This window comes from Chinchilla lanigera, unplaced genomic scaffold, assembly GCF_000276665.1.
Source record: "Chinchilla lanigera isolate Chin_1 unplaced genomic scaffold, ChiLan1.0 scaffold00049, whole genome shotgun sequence".
NCBI classification, from domain to species: domain Eukaryota; kingdom Metazoa; phylum Chordata; class Mammalia; order Rodentia; family Chinchillidae; genus Chinchilla; species Chinchilla lanigera.
Genome location: NW_004955450.1, coordinates 16,089,312 through 16,112,625, shown reverse-complemented (window position 1 = coordinate 16,112,625; position 23,314 = coordinate 16,089,312). Strand labels below are relative to the sequence as shown.

Sequence of the window (23,314 nt, the reverse complement as noted above, 5' to 3'; positions counted from 1 at the left end):
CTAGACATACAACAAAGGTTTCCACTCTGTGCTCCCCGCACTCTTCTCCTTCACAGGGGCGTCTCATATAAATGGAAAAAGCATCTCTTTGTGAAATTGACTATCTCCTGCAGCGTAAGTTGGAAGAATGTTTACTTATTTGGCCCCAGGGAATCATAAACATCTTGCAGCGTATGTTAACAGTTACTGCATAACACCATTCATTTTTAGTGTCTGAAATTACAAAATGTTCCCACCAGGATTTACCTCCAGTGGCGAACAGACTGATGAGCTCCGCTTTCCTTGTCTCTGGCCTCAGAGGGATGACATTATTGGCTCTGGCTTTCCCCCTTCAAAAATACAGCTTCTCTTGATGGCAAAAAAGCAGAGAGACCAGTCACCCGGGGCAAGTCTCACCACAAAACATCCATAAACGCCCAGATGGAAGAGTCAATTACCAGAGAGGATCGGTGGATTCCAGGAGTAGAGAGAAAGAGGGATGGAGGAGTTTGGGGGCAGTAAGGTTACTGTGCTTGAGTCTGTAATGGAGGATTCCCGCTAGGACAGGGACAGAGGGTAAAGAGCTCTCTCTTCAAAATGCACAGACACACGAAGAACGTACCCTCACCCACACAGAGGGCCGAATGTTGAGGATGTGCCAGGTAACTTCAGCATTCTAACAGTGTACCTGGGATAGTGAATTGTGGTGTCACCTTGAGCAGGAAATACCCAGCTTAGCACAGCTCTAGGTGTGTCCACATGATGGACTCACTGAGGAACAAGACCCGCCCTGGGTGTGGGTGGCACCAACCCATAGGCTTGTAGCCTGGATGGAATAAAAAAGGAAAGAGAAAGTCTCGCCTCTGCGTCTTCAGAGGAGCTCAGTGCAGACCCCTTGGCTTCCTGATACGGGCTCCTACAGGAATCTGCATCGAGCTCAGGACCTCCGCCTTTTGACCGGATGCTCAGGCTCTGCAGCGAGCAGACGGCGCTTTTGCTCTCTTCCACACCTGACTTTTCAGCCAGCCATCCTTGTGCGCCCGCCCACCTTGTAAATCATATATATATGCCTCTGTGCCTTCTTCTCAATTTTGTTGTGAACCAAACTGCTTAAAAATAAGGACTATTTTTAAGAACCACTTGCTAGGAAATAATGGCAAGCATGAGAGATGCACTAAAACAATGGTTCCTGAATACTGGTAATTAAGCCTGAAACAGACCTAAGATGCATTTAAAACACAGCCGGCTGAAGCCCACGCCCCACACCCCACTCTCCTGACCACTGTTCAGTGCGTTTGTGCTGCTCTCACAAAGAACCTCACACGGGGTCATTGGTAAGCAACAGGAAATGAGTTCTCGTGGTTCCAGCGGGTGGAAGTCACGGTACCGGCAGATCTGTCTGCAAGGGCCGCCCACTGCTCATTCCTGTTGCTACATCCTCAGAGGCAGGAGGGACAGGGGCAGAGGGTAAAGAGCTCTGTCTTCACAAAGCTGCTGATCTCACTCCCCCGGAGACTCAGCCGCCTCCCAAAGGCCGCACCTCTCAGTGCCGTGGCACTGGGATTAAGTTACAACATGGACTTTGCAGCGGACATAACCCGAGCTCCCTCCAAGGTCAGGAGCCTAGCAGGGAAAGGAGAGGACGCGCATTTTTAAAGGAGGAGAGAGAAGCAGAGCGAGGTTGGGGACACAGTGACAGAGCCCGAAGACGGTCACCCGGCGTCCCTCCCATGTGGCTGCCCAGCTGCTCCTTCGGAGCCTCCTTCCAGCTCCCGCGGGCATTCTTGGTGCCCGTCATGTGGGCCACCTGCCCTCACACTGTCACCGCACTCCCTCTTCCTCCCGTGGATCCCATCATCCTCCTGATGCCCACTTGGGTCAGCCACGTCCCTCTGGGGCCACCGCTCCCACTTCCTCCGGAGCAGCACTCGCCACTGTACCAGTCTCCTCCGGTCTACCCCACTGGGCCACGGACGTCTGCAGGGTCTGACCTGTCTCCTGTGCCAGCCGGGGTCCTGCCTGCCAGGACCACGCCGCCTGCCTGAATGGCAGAGAAACCCCTCCCAACCCCACTTGAATCCTCTGGGACCGGTGCCCACCCGTGTGGATGAGCGCTCCCTCCCTCCCACCTCCTCCTCCCTGAGCCCTTAGTCCTGGTCTGCAGCTCCCTCACATGCTATGACTTGGTCTTTTCTTCCTCTACTCCTCCACGTATAGACTCCCAGAGTGCCCAGTGGTGCCCTGTGCACACTCATGGGCGGGGCATCGCTGGTACAGAGGGAACGACTCAGGAACGCAGGGTTCCAGCCTCACATTTACGGGGAATTTGCTGCTAATCTTTGCAGCAGGGGCTACTGCTCTTCTGAGATTCGGGTGAATTAGATGGAGAGAAAACAGGCTTAAAGCTCCCTTGAGCTGGGGTTCCCTAAGTCTATAGTTCAAATACGCCCAGAGTTCCCATGCAGCCTGGACCCAGTGATGCCATCCAGACGACAGGATGACCACCCCAAGAGCATAACTTATCACCAGGCCAACTCAGGCCCCAAAGCAAAGCCCACTCACCTCCAGCAGAGAGTCTCGGTCACACCAAGGCCTCGTCCTCACCGTGCCCATGACCCGCTGGTCCTCTGCCCAGCAGAATGTTGACTGGGGCGGATCTGACTCCACCGCCCCCCACCGGCGTCAGCAGACAGGAAAGCAGCAGCCCCTGCAGCGAGCCTGGAGGCTGTAGGAGGGTACCCCTGCTTCTGGGAGGGGGCTGCAGGCTGAGCTGCCCCGCTGGAGACCCCTGGCTGAGAGACCCTGGCAGATGAGGCAGGCCAGCCCAAACGGGCGGGGTGAGGGTGATGTTCCTCTCTCCGGGGCTGAGGGAAGGCCCCCAGCAGTGCCCCTACTTTATCAGGACACCCCACTTCTTCCTCCCTAGGACTGAAGGAGCTGTCATAGTGGGGATTCTTCAAAGCACCCGTCCCCACCTGCACCGTTCGTTGCCACTGCAGTGTCGTGAGCTTCCACCTCAGACTGTAGCAACCTCCGTGTGGGCCTGGGGAGAGAAGCGGATGCCAGGGATGACAGGAAGGCGGCTGCCTGTGTGCTGTGACTTCATTCAGTTGTCCAGTAAACACAGAGTGTTGTAGGCTGCCCTGGTCCCATGCTTAGAAAGTCTGCTGACTCCTAACCCATCCAGTGCATCCCTGAATTTTATCCTTAAAAGAACATTTGTTATTGGGGCTGGGGATTTAGCTCAGCGGCAAAAGCTCCTGCCTGGCAAGCGCAAAGTCGTGAGTTCGGTTCCCGGTACCGGAGAAAAACCAAAAAAAAAAGAAAAAAAAAAAGAACATTTGTTATGATGTCAAAGTTCTCCATATGGAGGGGAGGCACAGGTCTGTATTAGCCACTTACTCCTCCGTTAAATCATCTGCTCTTTTGCAGAGCAAGCTTTTATTCATGGAAGGAAAAGAAAACTAACCTTTCAAGGGGCAGCACAAGTGCGTCCTCCACAGAGGTGAGCGTTCTCTTGGGATGAGATCAGCACCCTGGATTTTCATTGCTGGTTCTTATTGTCAAAGCGCTATTTCTTGTGTGGTCTTCACAGCATCCTTGCAAGTGAAACATTGAACGCAAGTATTGCTGCCCCATGCAACAGTCTAAGAAAAAATAAATACCATGTTTACTTGAACCTGACATTTTCTACTTTGATTTTTAGCTGAAAAGCACAAGAGAACTTTAACTTTACAAAGAATTGTGGCATTTTTAAGGGAACTTGATTTGCTATTCATTCATTGGGAACAAGAGTATTTAAATGCTTATTAATATTGTAAGTTTATCCTGCTGGGCATGTGAAGTATTAAAAAGTAAACATATTAATTTATAAATGTGGTTGGAGATGTTTAAGAGAATAGAATTAACTAAGTTTGTAAGTGGAACTCACTGTCACCTGTACCCCTGAGTTCACTGAAAATCAATGAACATGTGAAAGTGTTTGTTATTTTTGGTTACAGTGATCAGGACAGGGAGAAGGAGGAAGAATCTGACGTTGATGCTAAAGTCATAAAGAAAACGAGCCTTCCGCATCTGAGCTTGGTTTGTTGTCCAGCGGGCGTCTCACAAGGCCCCAGAGCAGTTGGTCGAACGAGTCTCCCTGCTGCCCCGTCTTCTCTTTCATTCCTATCCCAAAAGAAAACCCCAAGAACTGTCAAGGGGTGTTCGCCACCCAACCGCCTCTTGCAGTGCTCCCCAACTGGCTCCCCGGATCATCGGGATTGTTGTCACTGACCCCTGACCCTCGCTGCTGCCACCCTGACCCCTCTAATCTAGTGTCAACTCAGCAGCCAGGGGCAGCCTGTTGACAAGGTTGGTCATGTGGCTTGTCCACCGGAAACCCTCAGCAAGGAATCCGGAGACCTCACGGTGCCCACGGGCCGAGCACACAGCCCCAGCAGGACCCCAGCGTAGGTGTGTGCATTTTTCTAGGGAAAGAATCCAACAGTTTCTCCAGCTCCTCTAAGGAGTCAGTGAACATTTAGGGTTCTTCATGTTAGAATCATCATTTGTCTAGAAATACTCCCACTAGCTCTTCACCTGGATTCCAACTACACCCTCATGGACCGTGTTGGGAGAATTTAATGAACTCTTCACAATGACTGCAACTCTTTACAGACATTTGTGATCAGTTTTTTCATTTTTAAAATGATTTTTGTGTTTGTGCTGATCCACCCTTGAGTTAAACTTTCTTGGAGCATCAGCTTTTCGTTCACAACAAAGCTGTCAAATGCTTTCAGAACATAAAGTCTTTCCTTAAATCTGTAGTTGCATAGGCCTCGTCCTACCCCTAGGGAATCAGAACATTTTACTGGAGTATTTCTGTGTCTTTATTCATATGGACATAACAACACTTCCTCCTTTCCTTCCTCTCTTCCGCAAGCATTTATTGAGCATGTATTGTGTGCCAGGTCAGTGATGAAGAACACAGTATCCCTGCCTTCTCGTCACTTGGTTAATGGAAGAGAGAGAAGTAAGTACATAATTATACAACGTAGTGCATGTTGTCCCAGAGCTGCCCAAGGTGTAGAGCAGCCAGGTGGCCAAGGTCAGGGGCTGGGTTTAGTGCCTTCCCTCTATCACTACCTAATCCCGCAGCCTCCCACATGTTTATGTAACTGTGTCTTTTCCTCAGCTACAAGCCATAGAAAGGTGCCGGCTTCATAAGGCTTTTTGTGAGCCTACCATGGGACAGTGCTGGAAGGTTCTGGAGAGAGCTCAGCTTGTATCCTTGTCCTTGGCCATTAGGTTAGGGCAGCATGAAAGAAGGAGTGAAACTGTGGTTCACTCAGGAGTTGGGGACGGCTTCAAAGGAGAAGACAAAGGATGAATCTTTTCCTGGGAAGGCAGGCAGGGACGGGCTTTGCAGAAGAAGGAGCATCCAAGTCCCCATCAGGTGAGAGTCTGATGGGTGTGTGCTTTACAAGAGCCTCTCACACGCAGCCAGGGAGGAAGGGGTTAGGGCCGGGAGGTGAGTCACAGTGCTGGCCACGTCCCGCGTCCCTCGGCTGAGAAAGGGCTGTGCCCTGGATGAAGACGGAGGGGAGGCAACAGAGCAGGGGCCTCAGAGGCAGAACAAGTGGGACTGGCCACACACCCAGCAAAGGCGAGGGAAGGCCAGGACAGAGGAAACATTTATCTGTAGGACTTCAGGGCCCTTGCTCAAGGCTGCCCAGGATCTCACTGAGCACCATCAGCCCCTTAGCTAGTAAGCATGTAAGACCCCTCCGAGCTGCTGATCAGATTCACGGGGCCACTGAAACTGGGTTCTGGAGCAAGAAAAGAAGCCAAGGCTTCCTCAAACTCCGGGAAAAGCTGAAGAGAGATTTGGGGAAAGAAAGACAGCGCCTCTGGGTGCCAAGACATGCCACCCTGCCATCTCTCTTCTCAGGACCCTTGCTCAGGGCTGGCGTTTGTCACACACGAGATTCAGCCTGGCCCAGGAAGACGCAGCAGGGTGCCCAGGACAAGGTGAGGCAGCCATCCACGCACGCGCATCCCTGCCTTGTCACGTGCTCGTAGGCCTCAACAAGGCAGGCAGCAAGACCCAGCTGTGGATGCGGAGCCAGTGCCCGTCTTCTTCCCACCCTCCCCTGTCCCCTTCTCCAAAGCCCAGGAGAAGTTCCCGGCTGCGTACCAGACCTCTCGCTCCATTCCACCACAGCAGGTACAGCAGGCTTTTTTGGGTTTGGGGACTTGGGTTTTGTTCTATAAATCGATGTAACAGCCAAACCCCAAATATTAAACAGGTCTCTGTTTTCCTCTTGTTGCTGCTGTTGGTGCTGCTGCTACTGTTGTTGTGACTGCTGTTGTTTCTAAGTGCCAAATACACAAATCTGCGCACTTTCCCCCAAGAATAACCATCCTTCAGAATTGAAATGAGGCTTCCATCGAGAATTCTCTTCTGTTCTTGAGATGCCGAGTGTGAGAGCCCTAGGACTAAGTGAAATAAAAGTACCAAGCTTCCTACAAAGACTGTGGAGGTCTGCAAAGCCGTGGTAAAGCCTCAGGTGTTGCTGAGTGGCTGCTCCTCTCAGACTCCACCATTTTCTTCCATCAAGGAGAGAGGAGACCACGCCTGCCAGGGAATGGAGGGCTCCTCCACTTCCTCATACAAATAATCCCGGCAACACTTTCTCCTCACATTCACCCTGTCAGGCCCTCCCCTTTGGATTGGCTCCTGAGTCTCCTTAGTAAGAATAGTTTAAAAATCAATCAAACAGAATAACTCTACAGATTTATTTCAAGAGTTCAAGAGGCTGAGACAGGAGGATTGCCATGAGTTCTAAGCCAGTCTAGACCACACAGGGAGTTCAAAGTCAGCCTGAGCTACATAGTGAGACCCTGTTTCAGAAAACCAAAAGGAAAATGAAAGAGTTCAAAGAGAGTGCAGGCTCCACCTTAATGATTTCACCTAAACCGAATCACCTCGCAAAGTGTTACCTGTCAGTGCCATCCAATTTCCCAGCCCCTTGCTGAGATCTGGTGTCCACAGTCCACCTCAACATGCCATTTGGTAATACTCTCGGCCGTGGCCCTCAGAACTGAGAGGAGCTGTACTCCCACAGAGCTCAGCTCAGCCCCCGAGGCTGCAGGCTCAGGCTCCCAGGCCACAGCCGCAGGCGCTCAGCAGCTCCTGCCCCATGCACACCCACGGGACCCAGTCTCCCCATCCCGCCATGTCAGAGACCCTTCTCTTGTGCTAGCTTTTCCTCACCATAATAAAGTATCCAAGATAAGTAACTTACGGAGAGAAAAGGTTTACCTTGGCTCATGGCTTTGGAGATTGCAGTCCATGATTTATTGGTCCTGTTACTTGAGCTGGTAACAAGACAGCACATCAGGATGGGAGCCCATGGGAGAGAAGAACTGCTTACGTCATGAGCCAGGGGGCAGAACAGGGCAGGGAAAGGGCCTGCATCCCACAATCCCTTTCAAGGGCACTGACCTAAGACCTTCCAGTACATCCACATCCTAAATGCTTCACCAGCTCCCACTGTCACCACCCTGGGCACCAAACTTCAGCACATGGAGGACAGTCAAGGTCCAAACTACAATATCTCCCACCTTCGCTCTGCCTTTCTGTGTTCAAGAAACCGATCTTCTTTGCAATCCTTGGTGGAGAAAACAACCTGGCCTCCTCCCCCCTTCCCTCCCCCTCCTCTTTCTTCTAAGGGTACTAAATCCCATCATGAGGGCTCCACCAACCTGATCTCATCTAAATCTATTCACTTTCCAAAGAGCCTACCTCTTCATGCTGTCACATTGGGGGTTAGGACTTCATGTGAATTTGGGGGAAGACACACTCGGTCCATAACCGAGTCAAAAGCCAAAAAGATCTGGCTGTGCCTTTTGCCTGAGAGACAGAAACTTCTTCAAAGCTAAGAAGGCTTTTTGTCTTAAACGATGAAGCTGACATGATTGATCTGCAGGGATTTTATCCTCAGTGGAGGAAACAGGTGGAGAACACATACACATCAAGTCTTCTGTGGGGTGAATTGCTGTGCCTCTTGATGGGCTATAGCGTCATGAAGGGGAACCTTTTAGAGCTTTCAGGGACACTAACAGCCCGCAGTGATGAAGGCTGCAGGTTTGCCACCACTGCTCCAGAGGAATGAGGGCCCTGAGCCTGGGTTTTCCCATTATCTGTTCAGAGGACGCCACCGTCACGGCACAGCGTATGTTGCAGACCCCAAGAAGACGGAAATAGATGCTTCTACTTGTATCTTCACAGGAGTCAAATCTCAGCATTGAAATGGCTTTTGACGCCACTCTGTTAGCCCCCACTGCTGTGATCCCTTCTGTATTTCTACCAATCACTATTCAGCTTGTTTTCCAATGTGAAGCACCAGAGCACTCACTGCGTTCTAATTTCCCACTTGCTGATGTGCTTGCTTGATTCCGAACACACACATATACACACACACATACACACATACACACACACACACACCGCTTTTTGAGAAGTGGTGAGTATAGTGTAGGAGAAAAGACCGGAGCTTTGGTGTTGCCTGGGCCTTAAGTCCCATCTCTGCCATTTTTTTTTTCTGGATTTAAGAAAATGTTTTCCCATTTTTAGCTTTACTGTTGTCAACTGCTAAAAAGACTGGAAGGATAATAATACCCACTTCCTGGGATTTTTGTGAATTTGCTGAATGAGACACACACAGCCCAGAGCTGGTCTCTGTTCTTGCTGGTCCCCCTCTCTCCTCTCCTCACCCCTCCCACTCAGCCTTTTGCTCATTCCCGCGGTATGGACAGCTTGAATGACAATCTGGATTAACCCTGAAATACTGTACCCAATATACTGCTGATGGACACACCACAGAAACCGTAAAAGAGTCATTATGTGGAAAGGGAGGCTCTTCCCTGGCAAGTAGACTCATAAATCCATGGCGACAGTTAATGTCCTCTCAGCTGTGAATGCTTCAAGGCCATGGATCTCTCCTTCCACCCCCCCAGGTCTTTGTGTGTAGTAGGAACCCAAGAGCTGTTTCCAAATTGGATTGTGTTTTCTGTTATATACTTAATTTCAGATATGGAATGGATAACAGCAAAAATATAAATAATATTTGGGCGTCTGTTACTTTGGATTTCTAGCTCCCACGTAGGAATGTAGAGGCTTAATTTTTGCACTTCAACAGTCAAAAAGAAAGTTTGTGTTCTTCAAAACCTACTTAACTCTGAAGGCTACTGCATTCATAACTAGGTGGTAGGCATTAATCAAACTTTTGTAAACTTTAGCTTTTTCTTCATATGCAGGCTGGAAATATCACTGGGCAGGGTCCAAGGAAGTCCCAAAGCAGTTGTAGCTTTGCAGACTTCCATCACAGAAAAGGAATTTTCAGGACACATCAGTAAGAGGCATAAAGGGATTTATTGGGCAGGATCTTAAAAATACATGCTTAAAAAAATAGAGTGTGGGCCAGACAGACAGAGACAGAGACAGAGAGAGGGGCAATAGAATCTGGGGCTGAGTATATTTATGGAGGACTCAGGGGTACAAATTAGTAGAATCTGTGCATCTATAGTAAGAGGGGATTAAATTTACAGAGGTAAGGAGGCAGCTCTTTCTACAGGGTAAGGTGACAGCCATTGCTGGTGGCAGAGCTATAGCTCATCCGTAGGGCAAGGCCCATTTTATAGGTGAGAAAAGATGGTGTACTCACAGGTGAAAAAGGCCTGTTTATAGCTATAAGGGAGTGGCCTGCTAAGGACCTTGTGTCCTGAACCTGCAGTTTTTATTTAAAAAAAAACAATTATAAGATTACAATTGTCCTTGTCTCCATTTTTTTAACTTTAAAGAGAAAAAACAATGATATAAAATTTCAAAGCAAGGCAGTAGGAAATAGTGGTTAGTACATTGCATATTGTTATCTTCAAAGTAGTTCCTCATATTACAAAATATAGGCATGAAAAACTGATCAAACAATATAAGCACAAACCTTTCTTTTCAATGAACTAAGAGAAATTAGTAGTACAGCTATCTTAATATATAAAATATATTGTATACAATAATATATACAATATATACAACTTAATATATACAACTGTCTTGTGTATATATTTTTTTTCCTTTTCCTTCCTTCCTTTCTCCTTTCCCCCATCCCAGTTTCTCTTTCCTTTTGAACAGTTTCTTCCCATTTCACAATATCTACTGTACCTTTTGGATCTTATTTACTCTTTCAGCTTCTCACACGAGGGAGGCAATACGATGTCCACACATGTGGCTCTAATTTATTTCACTTATGAATATGGTCTCCAGCTACATCCATTTACCTGTGAAAGCCCCTTGTCTCCGTTTTGCCTATCTTATTTCTCCTTTCCTGCCTCAGCACTACATTTCTCCCTTTACAAGCCTGGAATACTTGAAAAGTTTATTTTTCATCATCCTTATATTCATAGTCATTGGCTCGGTGATGGGCAACATTGGTGAGTAGACGGTAGGTCTGAGACTTGGGGTATGTTGAATGCACTTGCTGAAAAATATAATAAAAGTAGAATTTTGGACTGAATTTAAAGATCTAGTGTACGCATCATTTACTTTGAGTAATTTAAAATTCATGTTCTAATTTAAAATTTAATGCTATATTCTGCCTGGCTCACCGGATTATGATATAAGGTATCATCGGACCAGAAGTTACCCCAGAACCATGGAGATGAGGCACTGTCTGAATGAATTTGATACAAATCAACATGTAATGAGGAGCTTAACAATCGCTAAGATAACCCTTGCCAAGAGATAGTTTGTAAATGTGTTGCTGTTACAAACTTAGGAATCACCTATATCCAATAAATGCAATTAAAATGTGACTTTAGAGAGTTAATTTTTTTAAATGTGGTGGTCAGCAAACAGCTCTGCAGCCCAGAGCACTTGTGCCCCCCGCCCATCGCACTATCAGCGCCGTGAGAGCAGAGCTTCTTTCTCTACAGTAGCACTCAGGTCCCAGTGCAGATCTGGCTACACCATTCACTGGGGGTTTCTAGAAAAGCTTAGAGGTTCTCTTCTTAACCCCTCCGGAATCTAAGCCACTTGGGAATCAGTGCTTCTGCTTTCTTAAAGACAGAGCAGGACACTGAAGCAGGTCCTACTGCTTCCTCCCTCGGTGAGCTCCTGCCCCTGGGGAAGTTCAGTCTGTAGTTTAGAGCTTCACACAGCTAGCTTGCTTGTATAGATGGGCAGTGAGGCTAGTAAGTATGGAAAGCCATCACCTGCAGGAAACGAAGGGGCTTACTGTTAAGACACTGTGAAGGGCCTGAGATTTTATCCTACCTGTAAGCTGACAAAGCACCCTGTACCTGCCTCATGGGTGCTGGCAGAAGACATGAGACTCTGGGGTCAGAGACAAACAGCTTTATTTCTCACGCAGAGGTAGGAGCAAAGGTGTCATCGTGATGCTCACACCAGCACCACTTCCCCCCAGGTCCCACGGGGACAGTGCCGGTGGCCAAGGTGAACCTGAATGTGCAGGGCTGCTCACTTCTTTAGTAGTGTGTGGCGGTGAGCCAGCTCTTCCTACGGGGGAGCTGCTGTCTCCTCCCCCGAGGCTGCTGCTGCAAGTGCCGTCCAGGAGAGCGGCCTGGTAAGGGGCACTTAGCGTCTCCTATTCACAGCGAACATAGAAAGAACACGTAGGGTGTTCAGGCCCACAGCTGATCCCTCTCCCAACACCAATCAGATGAAGACTCCCTTTCCTGTGGAAGGGGAAGAGGGACAGGGAAGGGAAAAGGTTATCCACACACCTCTCTGCTGGGGACAAAAGCAAGGTTCCCTCCTGGGGACACATCCAGCATCTTTCTCACTTAAGCCACTGGATTTGACAGGTTAATGGGTGATGGCCGCCCCTTGTTGGGTGTGGTAAGAGCAGGAAGATAACCCTGCTCCCACATGGGTGGGATATGTCAAAACCTGCTGTTGTCCCTTTGATTATCCTCTTGGGACAAGTCATAAGCAGTTCCAATTTTGCCCGCTGCAATGCTTGGCTTTATGGGTCCACATGGCGAGGCTACAGCACCCAGTTATTAATCAGGCACTAGCATAGGCGCTGTGTGAAGACATTCTGTAGAGACAGTTACCCTCCACAGTCAGTTGATTTGCAAGCAAGGGCAAGGGCCCTTAATTAATGTCAGTGGGCCGCATTCATATGTTGGAAGACCTTGAGAGCTAAACTGGGGCTTCTCTGAGGAGGGAAAGAGTATCCCCCAAGACTGTGACACCCACTCCCCTCCAGCTGTCCTTCCTGCCTCAGATTTGCCAGCCCCATGACTGCAGAAGCAAATTCCTTGAAATCTCTCCTACTTTCTATTTCTCTGGAGAACTCTGACAGATCTACCCACACATCTGCAGCAGGTCAGCCAAAGACACTAATTTAATAAAGCTCTCGCTCTGCTATATCCTTGGTCTCCACACAGCTTGCTATGTTTTTGTTCAGGGTCTCAAATCTCTTGGGAAGTGGAAAGAAACATACAGTGAGAGTCCAGCCACTGTGAGACAACAAATTGGCATGTTTCCTGGGCTGCCCATTTTTCTAAACCAAAATATCAGAGCACATAATCTGACAGGTATGAGTGTACCTACGGGAAAAAGCAAAGAGAATACTGTTTTTGAAGCCGGTCTGTTCCAAAAAGTCTAGGCCATACAATAGCTGTGTTTGTATATCATGTGGGTTTGCTTTGCCTAGGCACTTACCCTGGCCAGATAAGCATCTGCACAGCAAAGGACACACTCAACAGAATGAAGAGACAACCTACAGAATGGAAGAAAACATTCACAAATCATTATCTGACAAGTTAGCAACCAGCTAACTCACATACATGTGATACACTCACATCAACACATCCTCAGCAGCAGCATCTAACAAAATGGGCAGTAGAACTAAATAAATATTTCTTAAAAGAAGTACACAGATGACCAATAGGTATACAAAAAATGGTCCGCAACAAGGAAATCCAAATCCAAACCGCAACAAGACAGCACCTAACTCCAGCAAGAATGGCTGCTGTTAAAAAGACGAAAGATAAGAAATGTTTATACAGACGCGCAGAAAAGGGAGCCCTCGGGTGATGTGGGTGGGAGTTTAAATTAGCACAGCCTTTACGGAAGACCGAATGGAGGCTCCTCAAAAAAAGTAAAAGTAGAGCTACCATACAGTCCATCAATCCCATTTCTTGGTGTATCTAAAGGAAATGAAATTGGCATGGTGAAGAGACATCTGCTCACCCATGTTCACGGCAGCACTATTCACAAAGGCTAAGCAGCGGAAAGAGCTTGAGTGTCCATCGCACAACCTAGGTTATCCTAGAGATAAGCAGATAAAGGAAGTGTGGTGTGTATACATGATGGGATACTACTCACCCATATAAAAGGATGGAATCCTGCCATCTGGGAAGACAGATGGAATTGGAGGGCATTATGTTAAGTGAAATGAACCAGCTATGGAAAAATAAACTCCCCAGGATCTCACTCATGCGGACGCTGAAAGAGTTAATCTCCTAGACATATCATCCAGGGTCAGTCTGACCTTTCACCCTGTCCAGACAGGCTTCCTACAGAAGGTACCAATGGCTGCTCCAAGCCTCTGGGCCCAAGGCCCTTCCTCATGTGCTGCTTTTGAGAGGGACAGGAGCTACAAAGTATTAATCCACTCCTCTTCTGCACTTGCATCTTTCATGGGCTGTTAGCTCCAGAGCGCAAGAAGCTGCCTTCCCAGATCCCGGGGCCGGACCTGATCCAGTCCAAGTGCTAAGTGCTCTTGTTCCAAAGGGAGGGAGAGGGGTCAGGGAAGAGTGAAACAGGCTTTGCAGATAAGAAAGCCCAGTGAAAGGTGAGAGCAGGGCCCTGCTGAGACAGGGGACCTTGGCTTGAACACTGCCCACTTAGCTGTGAGGATCACTCTGAGCAAGTGGCCGGCTTTTCTGACCTGCAGTTTCCTCGTCAGTAGCCACGGGGTAGTAACAGCGACCACTTCAGAAGGAGAAGCCAGGCAGCGTCTGCAGAGCGCTCAGCAGAGAGCCCGGCAAACAACACTCCGCATAGGCTAATGTTATTACGACAATTCTGATGTCACCACTTTTGACCTGCAATTCCACATCTATAAAGTGAGGAACTAAACCACATGACCCTCCACCTTCTTCCAGTCCAGTAGTGCTAAGACTCAGTAAGATAGAAGTCAGCTTTCACTTTAATCATCTCCACTTCACACAAGACAAAGGACACAGAGGAAAGTTGCTCGAGCTTGGCTGGATTCTCCCTCAAGCTTTAAGGGCAGCTCTGACATCCAGCTCAATCTAGAGCCTGCTGCTGCTAAACCCAGCAGAAAGGCTCCCACCCCTGGTTCCGCCTTCCCCAAACTGATTTAGGTCTTGCTTCTTGTTGCAGCTTATTAACACTGAGCTAATAATGAATCTCACATTCAGCACACCATGACCGCTGTTGATTGTCACACGGTGCCTCAGGTTAGCTGTACTGCGTTATATATTCAACCACACACAACTGGCTGAAACCAGCACACAGTTACCTCTCGGATCCCTGCAGACTTTAGAATGTTTTCAGGACTGTAAATTTCTTAGAAAATTGAATGAATTCTTCATCAAACAAATGGCAACTTTCATTGGACAACCGATGTTGAACAACCGAGGAGAAGAATCTCAAAAGCACTGTCCTCAAGAAACATAAATCACCTATGATCAATTTCGATGACTCCCAGCGCATGCATCATTTCAGTAATAAAACTGTTTGGGAAAAGACTGAAAGGCTGTGTCTCTTAATCTTATACTCCCCGCATCTGTTATTAAATGTGTCCAGGGTGACAATGGATTATGGATTCATCTGAGAAACCATTTAATTCCTCAGATCTATCGAGACTCGAGTGGAATTCGTAAGTGGAATTGGACAGAAGATTTGTCACTTGCTAGAGTTAGTCTTTCATGCTGAGACGTATGGCTGCTTTTTCTCCATTAACGAATCTTTCCCTACTTGAAAAATAATAACTTCTTAAGAGTCGTTCTTATCTGGGACACACAGGGTAGAGCAACTACGATTTTTCTTACTTCAACATTGCACTTCTCCTCCAGTGAAAGATCTCTTCTACCTTTTCTACTAAAGGTTGGTTCTATTCCTCTCTACTCCTCCCCTACACAAAGTCAGCTTAAAATTAGGTTTCCGTGGGTTTCCTAATTTAATAATGAATCGTCCATCTCCCAACTCATGACTCCTAAGTAGCCTATGAGGCCCTCAGCGGATGCCCCTCGGAAGCTCTGCCAGGGTTCTTCCACAGACCCAATGCCATGTTTCTCTGCCAGAGCAACTTTGCCCAGAGTCTGGACACCACTGGACGGCCAAGCCTGGGAGGTAGTAGGTGCTAGCAGCACCGAGAGACTAGAGGCCAGGATGCTGGTAAATATCCTACAGTGTACAAGACAGCCCCACAGCACAGGGTCAGCCTACCCAAGCTGCCAATGGTGCTACGTGAGAAATCTGGACCTAGAATCACCCTAGGCACATAATAAATGCTCAAAAACATTGACTGATGGGATACAACTGGCTTGGTTCACATGAAGGCAGAGGAGAGTTCAAAGTGGGTGGGGCAGTCAGGGGATTCATGAAGGAGGTGGGCTTAGTGGAAACTTGAAATCATGTGTAGCTATTGGGTGGAGAAGAAGGAAATCCAGAGACATTTTTAAATGAGATAGCAATAGGAATTCTTAGGAACACAGCACAGAAGGCAGAGAGGACCTGCTCTATCCGCTGAAACACTTCATAGTAGAACAAAACCCAATAACAAATCCAAATGAATGATTTTCAAACAACTGACATTGTGTGTTTTGGAGTGGGAATTGTGAAGAGGAGTAGGGAAAGAATTACCTTTACTACCATATATGTCTATATACACAGCACCACTGATTCATCTTAGCATCATTTTACAAATGAAAAAACTGACACAGAAAAACATTAGCCATAAAATTTGGAATTTTGTGCTTTATCATTCAGTCAATTTGCCTCCTTCTGTGTTCTGACATGAGTTGGGTGTTATTACAGACAACAAAATTACTTCATGTTGCCAGGGTGTATGGGAGGGCTGGTTCCATCACTCATGACCTTAGCAAGAAGCTGAAGTCGTGGATGTTAATTCATTGTGTAAATCACACAAAACATGGCTAGGTGCACAGGACATGCTGTCAGATGGGCTGTTTTTATTATCATCGTTCTTTCCAGTGATGTCTCCTTAACACCCTAGCCTATAAGTCCTCACTTGATTTGCCACCAAGCCAGGAGCACTGGCACATCTGGTAGAGGAGGAGTTAGCACAACCTCCTCACAACCTTCTCATTTCGATAGAACACTTTGGTGGGTCTCTCAGTAAATAAGCATGCACAGGCTGCAACTCTGACAGCTGAGAGACAATTCCCACCACAGAGAGAGACAGAGACAGACAGACAAACAGACAGACACAGACAGACAGCATGCACATGTATGTGGAGAGTTTGTAAAAATGGACAGACACCCTGGAATTCCTGAGAACACAGCGTTGGGCTGTGGGTAGTGGAGGACACTCAAACATCCTAGTAATCAACACTTTTACATGAACCTTTGCTTCAAATTTTCAAAAACCAATGGGCAAAGGACTCCTCTGGCATGTTTGTCAGCTTTCGGTACTGTCACATGTAGCTAAGCTCAACTGCTGGTAAAGGGAAAAGGTTTATCCTGGCTTACAGTTTTGGAGGTTTCACTCCCTGGCTGGTTGGCCTCACACCTTTGTGATGAGTCAGCACCTCACAGTTTAGTGGGAGGCTAGGGCACGGCAACACAGCTGGTGCAGCTGAGCACAACCAACCAGCTGAGCAGACATTAACCACAGGTACAGAGCAGCAACACCTGAGCCTGACATAGGCTCAAGCTGAGCCCTGCGCTCGGTGCTAACCTTCAGATATGAAAGCACACTGAACCTGGCACCTGATAGCAACCTTCTAGCATGAGGTAACTGGGACCGCCTTTGCCAGCCTTCAGAGAAGTCAGAGGATGGTGGATGGACTTGGGGGCCACTGGTGTCTTGCTCTTGCAGGAGTCCCTTCTGCATGCAAGACATAGCTTCTCTTTTCCCTTCCAAGCACTCTTCTCTCCCTGAGCATTTCTTTGATGCTTTTTTCCCTTTTTCATTTCTTTTTCTTATTTCTGCCCTAAAATAAATGGTGATCTTTCACATCTACCAATTGTCTTGACCAGGTCATTGACTGGGACAAAGAAGTACCTGGAAAACACTACTGGTCCTGATGCCGTCAATAACAGCAGCAGCAGTGTGGGGTAAACCATTCATCTCACAGCCAGGACAAGAAAGGAGAAGAGCAAGGGGTGGAGGTTCCTGACCTCCTGCAAGGACACACTCCTAATGACCACGTCTGAAAGGTTCTATACCCTCCTGACAGCACTGGAGACTTGGGCAAAGCTTTGACACATCAGCCTTTGGAGGACAGTTATCCCATCCACCAAAGTTATTTTTGTAGCTTTTAAGGGGTAAAGATCCAGAGGAGAACCTTCATGCAGATGAATGGGACCAAACTCTGCCACTGAAAAGGACTGGGGAGATTGAACCCAGAGAAGGGACATGAAGGGGTGGGCAGTGATGGTGGCAGCTGTCAGATATCTGATGGACTGACGGTGAGATGGTAGTTGAATACGTTCCAAGTAAGAGCAAGATGCAGGGAGCAGGTTTTAGTATAGCTACTTAGTCTAAAAATGTAATTCACAGTCAGGGAGCAGAGAGCTCCCCATCATGAGAGTTAGCTAAGCAGGGGCTGAATGATTATTCTGTGGGAATATGGTGATGATTTCAAACTTTAAAATGATTTTCAGTTATGTAGCTTCCAGATTTTAAAGCTGCATTTCCTGTTCAAAGATGAAATATGGAGTTTGCTCCTCTATCATCCCCAGGTTTGATTCCATCCCCAAAGCCAGCTCTTATTGATTATTTCTGGCTGAATGGAACACTGTGTTCAGAAGAGTCCAAAGCTGTGTGGTGTGATAGATTAGTAATGTCTGCCAAGGACAAAGGAAAGGAGAAAGGAGACCCATTTTTTTTCTTCTTATTCTATATGAGGTGCTAAACATAATAAATATTTTTCAAATATTTTAAATTTAATTTCCCTTCTCAGTAAGCAAAAGTTTTCCATTTCCACATTTCCTGTCTATTGCTATGATTAGAACATGGGATTTATTGCCTCAGGGAATAGGAGTAGTTGGATTTCCCCAGAACAAAGAGACCATGGAGTAAAGAAGAAGAAAGATACAACATAGAGCAATGTCTAATGGGTGGAAGGGGAAAGAGAAGCCCTTCCTAGAGGAAGGATGACGCTAAGGAGAAGTAGTTGCCCAGAGCCCCTCTTCGCTTCTGAGCATCAGCTCTGGGTGGAGTGTGGGGCAGGCAGAATCCTGGGTGGGATGACAGGGAAGCCGAACTCGAGGGAGGTCCCACCTCCTTCCTGTTTGGGATCCCAAAGGGAGACCACCTTGCCACACCCGTCTGCCTGCCCAAGATGGCTACCACAGGTGGGGATGCCAGTGCAGTATGCGCAGGAAGGGAGAAGCCGGAGAGGGGGCCCTGTGTGTCCCTGTCCACGTGTGATGTGAAGAGCTGGAAAGCTCTCATGCATTCCTTGGGAGGGACACAGAAGCACCCAGAGCTGAAGGCAAGGTGCTCCCGTAGGGGTCACTTAGGAGATGTCAAGTAACTCAAAGGAGGCCATGGTCGACTGTCAAAGAGAGGCTCCATCAGGCCAGGGAGGTCTCAGATGGCATCCAACCAACCACCACCCCCCCCAGTGCCACGTTATACCACTGTGGATCTGACTGTGGTAGCAGCTCCACACCTCACTCACACGCCACACCCCGGGCACAGGTGTGTTCAGCCACCAGCACCTGACGCAATGTGGCAAACACAGAAGGGTCATCCAGATGGGCTCCGAAGAGCAGAAGAAAAGAAGGTGGCAGTCCTATGCGAGGAAAAAAAGGTGAGGGACCAACAAGGAACAGTAATAGCCACACTGCCGATTGGATGCGCTCAGGACATGGGCACTTTGCATGCCCTCTTCTCCAAGTGTAGCGTGGGGACCATGGGGCCACACTCGACCTACTGCAGCACCCCTTGCGTTTTCGTGTAGTCTTGAGTGATTTCTATGCAGATTCAAGTTGGAAAGATGTTGCACTGCATGACAATGCAATTTAACACAACAACTCTGAGTTTAAGAATATTCCCATTTTGTAGATAAGGAAGCTGAGACCTCAACCAAGTTCCACATATCTGGTAAGTGGGAGAACCAAGAAACCAATCCAAACAATCTGACACGGCAGCCCTCCCTCTTCCCTGCACCAGAAGCAGGGGCCACTTTGCCGGTTGGTTTCTGGTCAAATGTGTGTTCACAATTAGGTTGGTGCAGGCCTAGAATATTTTGGAATGATCTGTGGAGATGCAGAAGTGACAAGATTTCCTTTTCCACTACATTTTCCCAGGCAAAACACCAGGCAGTCAGATTCAATCCATGTCCAGGATTGTGCATGATCAAATGTGCCCGTTATTTTAAGGTTTTGGGCAAGTCGTAGCTATCATGTCTAAATTGTTCTGCTTGTTCGAAATGTGCCCTGCGTGTGTACCTTTCAAGAATAGCTCTTCTAGTTGACAAAACCCCTATTTTCAAATGTAAATGTGTTTTTGAAATGTACCTGTTCAATCACTTCTCCCTCAAAATCATACGATAGCTGAATTACTCAAAAGGGATCTGTAGTGAAGCATGGAACATTTTCAAGCATAAGCCTGTGGTGCTTTTCATCTGAAAAGGTGACTAACAGCTTGCATAAGCTCCGAACCAGACTTACCGCTTAAAATCCCTGTGGAGTTTGCAAAGGGCATCAAGAAAGCCAGCCCAACCTGGGAAACATGAGTGCCTTTGCATGCCAACTTATCCACCAGGCACGAAACCAGTCAGATTTAAAACTGCTGTCCTTCATTTCAGACCCCCAACCTCTGTTTCCAGGACAGAGTTGGAAAAGCTCTCCGCCCTCTGTTAAGAAAAATAAGAAATGGCTCCTAGCTAACAAATGTTAATTAGGTCATGCAAGGTGACCAAGCGTTCTGAAGGGACAAGAAACCCTGGCGCTGCTGTCTGACACTGCTGTCTAACAGTGAGCAACTGTAAACGTACGTTGGAGAAAAGTGAATGACAGCCAGTCCCAGGTCTGAGAGGAAGCAGCTCTGCGCCCTTGGAGCAGGGCTTTCTCCTTTCTAAGTTGATTTTCCTTAGACTCATGATTTCTGCAGGCTTCTTCTCTCTCCATAGCCTCTTGGTTAAAATCAGACCTTAATCACGTGCTGAGCACAGAGCAGCATGTTTAATTTGAAGGATGGCACACTGACAAAGACAGGAAGATGAGGAGGCAGCGTGGAAACCGCTCATTGCATAATGCGAAATACAAAATGTGCCTGCAGTTTCCAAAACTCTGAGAACCATGCGCTGGGGAAAGCTGGAAGAAAACGGGGATGAAGAAAACAGAGTAAGGTCATGGGCGGGTGTGGCTGCCACTGACTTTGATTTCCATTGATTTGCGTCTGCCTGGTGTTTAAACACCATGTTTTCAGGGAAGCACTCTTCCATGTTATAGGAAGATCCGCCTGAGAATTGGCTGCTATTTATTCCCTGGTCTCCAAAGTGGTATAAGGTAGGGTGTTATGGGTGATACATTGTGTCAACTTGGGGAGTCTAGAGGTTTGGCTAAGCGACTCAGCAGGAAGCCAGGGTGCTTACTTTGTATACATCCTGAGCCTGTGGAAGAGGAGGGCATGGAGATTATGTGAGAGCTGCACGCCCCTTAGGTGGGGGTAGCCTGTTTACAGTGTAAGGGAGGGAAAGAGGCTGCTTGCCAGATTCCTCCCTTTTGCTCTGGCTGTTTGCTGTTCGGCTGCCATTCCCTACTTTGCTCTTGTTGCTTTGCTACCTTCTGCCTCGGAGCCAGCCAAGTATGGACTGAAACCTCCACACACTGTGAGCTAAATACACTTTTCCTTCCTTCATTCTGGGCGTTGGGTATTTTGTCTCAGCCACGAGAGAAAAGTAACCAAGACATAGGGTAATCTCATGGCTCACTCTGGACTGCATCTCTTTCTAGAACTAAGTGTTACTTCCAAAGTGGTCACAGATCTGTGTCCCAGGAGCCAGCCACGCCGCATTCTCTCCGCCCAAACCTACAACCATCACCGCAGTCCCATCCTTGCTGTACCCTCCGCCGTGGGCTGGGAGAAAACAAGTGTGGAACACAAAGGTGAGAAGTGAGAAGGAACCTTGGCGTTTGCTCGGTCCTCCTCCAGGACAGTCCACTCGGAGCGTCCGCCTACTCCATTGCGAGTGTTGGCTCCTCACTGCCCACTGGGACCCACAACCGTGCGAGACAATGTCTTCACTTCCAACACCTGATTGGACCAAACTGGGCACCTGACCCAGGATGGCCAATCAGAGCTTCTTTCCCAGCAGTTTGAAATGGAAACCAAGAAAAACCCACTCACCAGATGGTAAAATGTGAAGCGTGTTGTCAGGGGTGCCACGGGACGGGCCCTGTTTCATTGCCTGTGTGGGCTCTAAAAGCAGAGAAGGCTCGTGGGGTGGTAAGCGAGGAGAGGGTGCGTCTGGACGTGATTCGCTCCCTGCTGTGGCCCCCCTGCAGGACTGCTGCTTCCTGCCCCTGGATCCTGTGAAAGAGCCGGAACCCTTCTAACACAGAGTTCCCCTTTCAGCTCAGTCTAAGATAAGCACACTTCTGTTACTTATAATCAAAATCACCCTAACGAACAGTCCCCCTCCTCAAGTAACTGGGGGGCTCCTCCAGCAGGCCACGGGAGACTCCACGTCCCAGGCCAGCCTAGAGCCCTGCTCTGTCCCCCCCGTCCCACCTTGCAGCACGCACACTGGTTACTGCCTTGGGTCTCTGGCTTTGCTAGATGTGCCTGGAGCGCTCACTGGCCGTAAGCTCCCTCCCAGCCGCCCCAGGCCGGTGAAAAGCCTGGCTGCAGGGTCTGCTTACTTCCTCCCTTTACCTGCGGGCTTGCACATGATTAAAGCACTCAGACAGAGTGCCGCCTGGGCTCCGAGCTGAGCAGGGAGCTCTGAGCTGAGCGGAGAGCTTTGAGCTTTCAGAGAGCAAGCGGACCCTGAGGAAGCTGGGGGCACAGTCTCACTGCAGCAGCCTGAGATGACGTTGCCCTCATTAGGGTCGGCGGCATTCTCTGTGTAGGAGGGTTTCCTGCGCATCCAGGCGCTGAATGAAGAACAGCACAGCAAAAAGGAGAGCTGGGGACCTTCTGCCTTGAAGGGCACATGGAGAGGAGAGAGCTCTTCGGGTGCCTGACCTCATTTCAGGGCTAAAGCTGGGTGACAGGAATGGCAAGAAAGACTGGCACTGCGTGGTGTACACAGGGCACTTCCCAGGAGACCCTGGCATTGGTGGCGTTATCATCCTGGATGTACAGATGAGCCAGCTGAGGTGCGGAGTTAAGCAACTGGCTGAGTTACATGAGGACAGAAAGGGACTGCTTCTCAGAGTGCTCCAGACCAGAGGCTCCTCCGTCACTTGGGGAGGACTTGGTAAATGCGAGTCCTCGGCCCCTGCCCAGACCTGCTGGATCAGACACTGGTGTCAGAGCCCACAGTCCGTGTCTTAGCAAGGCCTCCAAGTGCTTCTAATGTGCGCTAGAGAGGCTTGCTATTAACTTGGGTCACAATCCAGCGAGAAACTCAGAGTCCCAGGCCCCCAAGACTAAGTGCATCAGAGTCTACACTTTAACAGCCCCGGTGATTTGTACGCTACGTTGTCTGGGCTGGGGTTGCATTTGCAGTCCTCTTGCCTCAGCTTCCCAGGAGGCTGAAATTACAGGTGTGCACCACCGCGGCTGGCTTCTGTTTACTCATTTTTGAAAAGCACTGTAGTACACTGTCAAAAGCAAACCACTGCCATTTAACACAGTATAAGTTTAATCCTGGTTGAAGTCCAGAAAAGGAGAGGAGGATCAAATATGACAAAAAACAGATCACAGGAGAAAAGATGCACACATTTTACTAATATTAATTCTGCCTGCGCAGGGGCTCCAAAGAAAAAAAAAAAAACAAAGAAACGGCTAGGTCAAGGGACTTCTATACCATTTTAACAAAAGATGATGAATTGTACAGAAGTGACTAAACAAGGAAAGCTGGAGGGGGGTCTGAAAAACGAGATTGAAGAGGATTTCAAGGGGCTGGGGATTTAGCTCAGTGGCAAAAG

At 48.3% G+C, this 23,314-nt stretch overlaps 1 protein-coding gene and 1 long non-coding RNA gene across 8 annotated transcripts in view; both read right to left on the bottom strand.

Annotated features, from left to right (window-relative positions):
* LOC106149600 (translation initiation factor IF-2-like) overlaps positions 1 to 23,314 on the bottom strand; it is a 90,290-nt gene that overhangs the window by 11,863 nt on the left and 55,113 nt on the right. For 3 of the 7 annotated variants that reach the window (XR_001235895.1, XR_001235896.1, XR_001235885.1), the window contains 3 exons: positions 3,449 to 3,626; positions 2,542 to 3,022; positions 247 to 348 (listed from right to left, as the gene is read on the bottom strand). The gene's annotated coding sequence lies outside the window, so the exon portion shown is untranslated. Of the gene's footprint in view, positions 1 to 246; positions 349 to 437; positions 2,132 to 2,541; positions 3,023 to 3,448; positions 3,627 to 23,314 lie in introns of those variants that run through there. The other 4 variants (XR_001235886.1, XR_001235887.1, XR_001235899.1 and 1 more) reach the window with 4 other exon arrangements.
* On the bottom strand, positions 11,360 to 12,749 carry LOC106149603. The gene is made up of 2 exons (XR_001235907.1): positions 12,710 to 12,749; positions 11,360 to 11,715 (listed from the first exon to the last, which is right to left on the bottom strand). It is a non-coding gene; the product is annotated as an uncharacterized LOC106149603 (long non-coding RNA).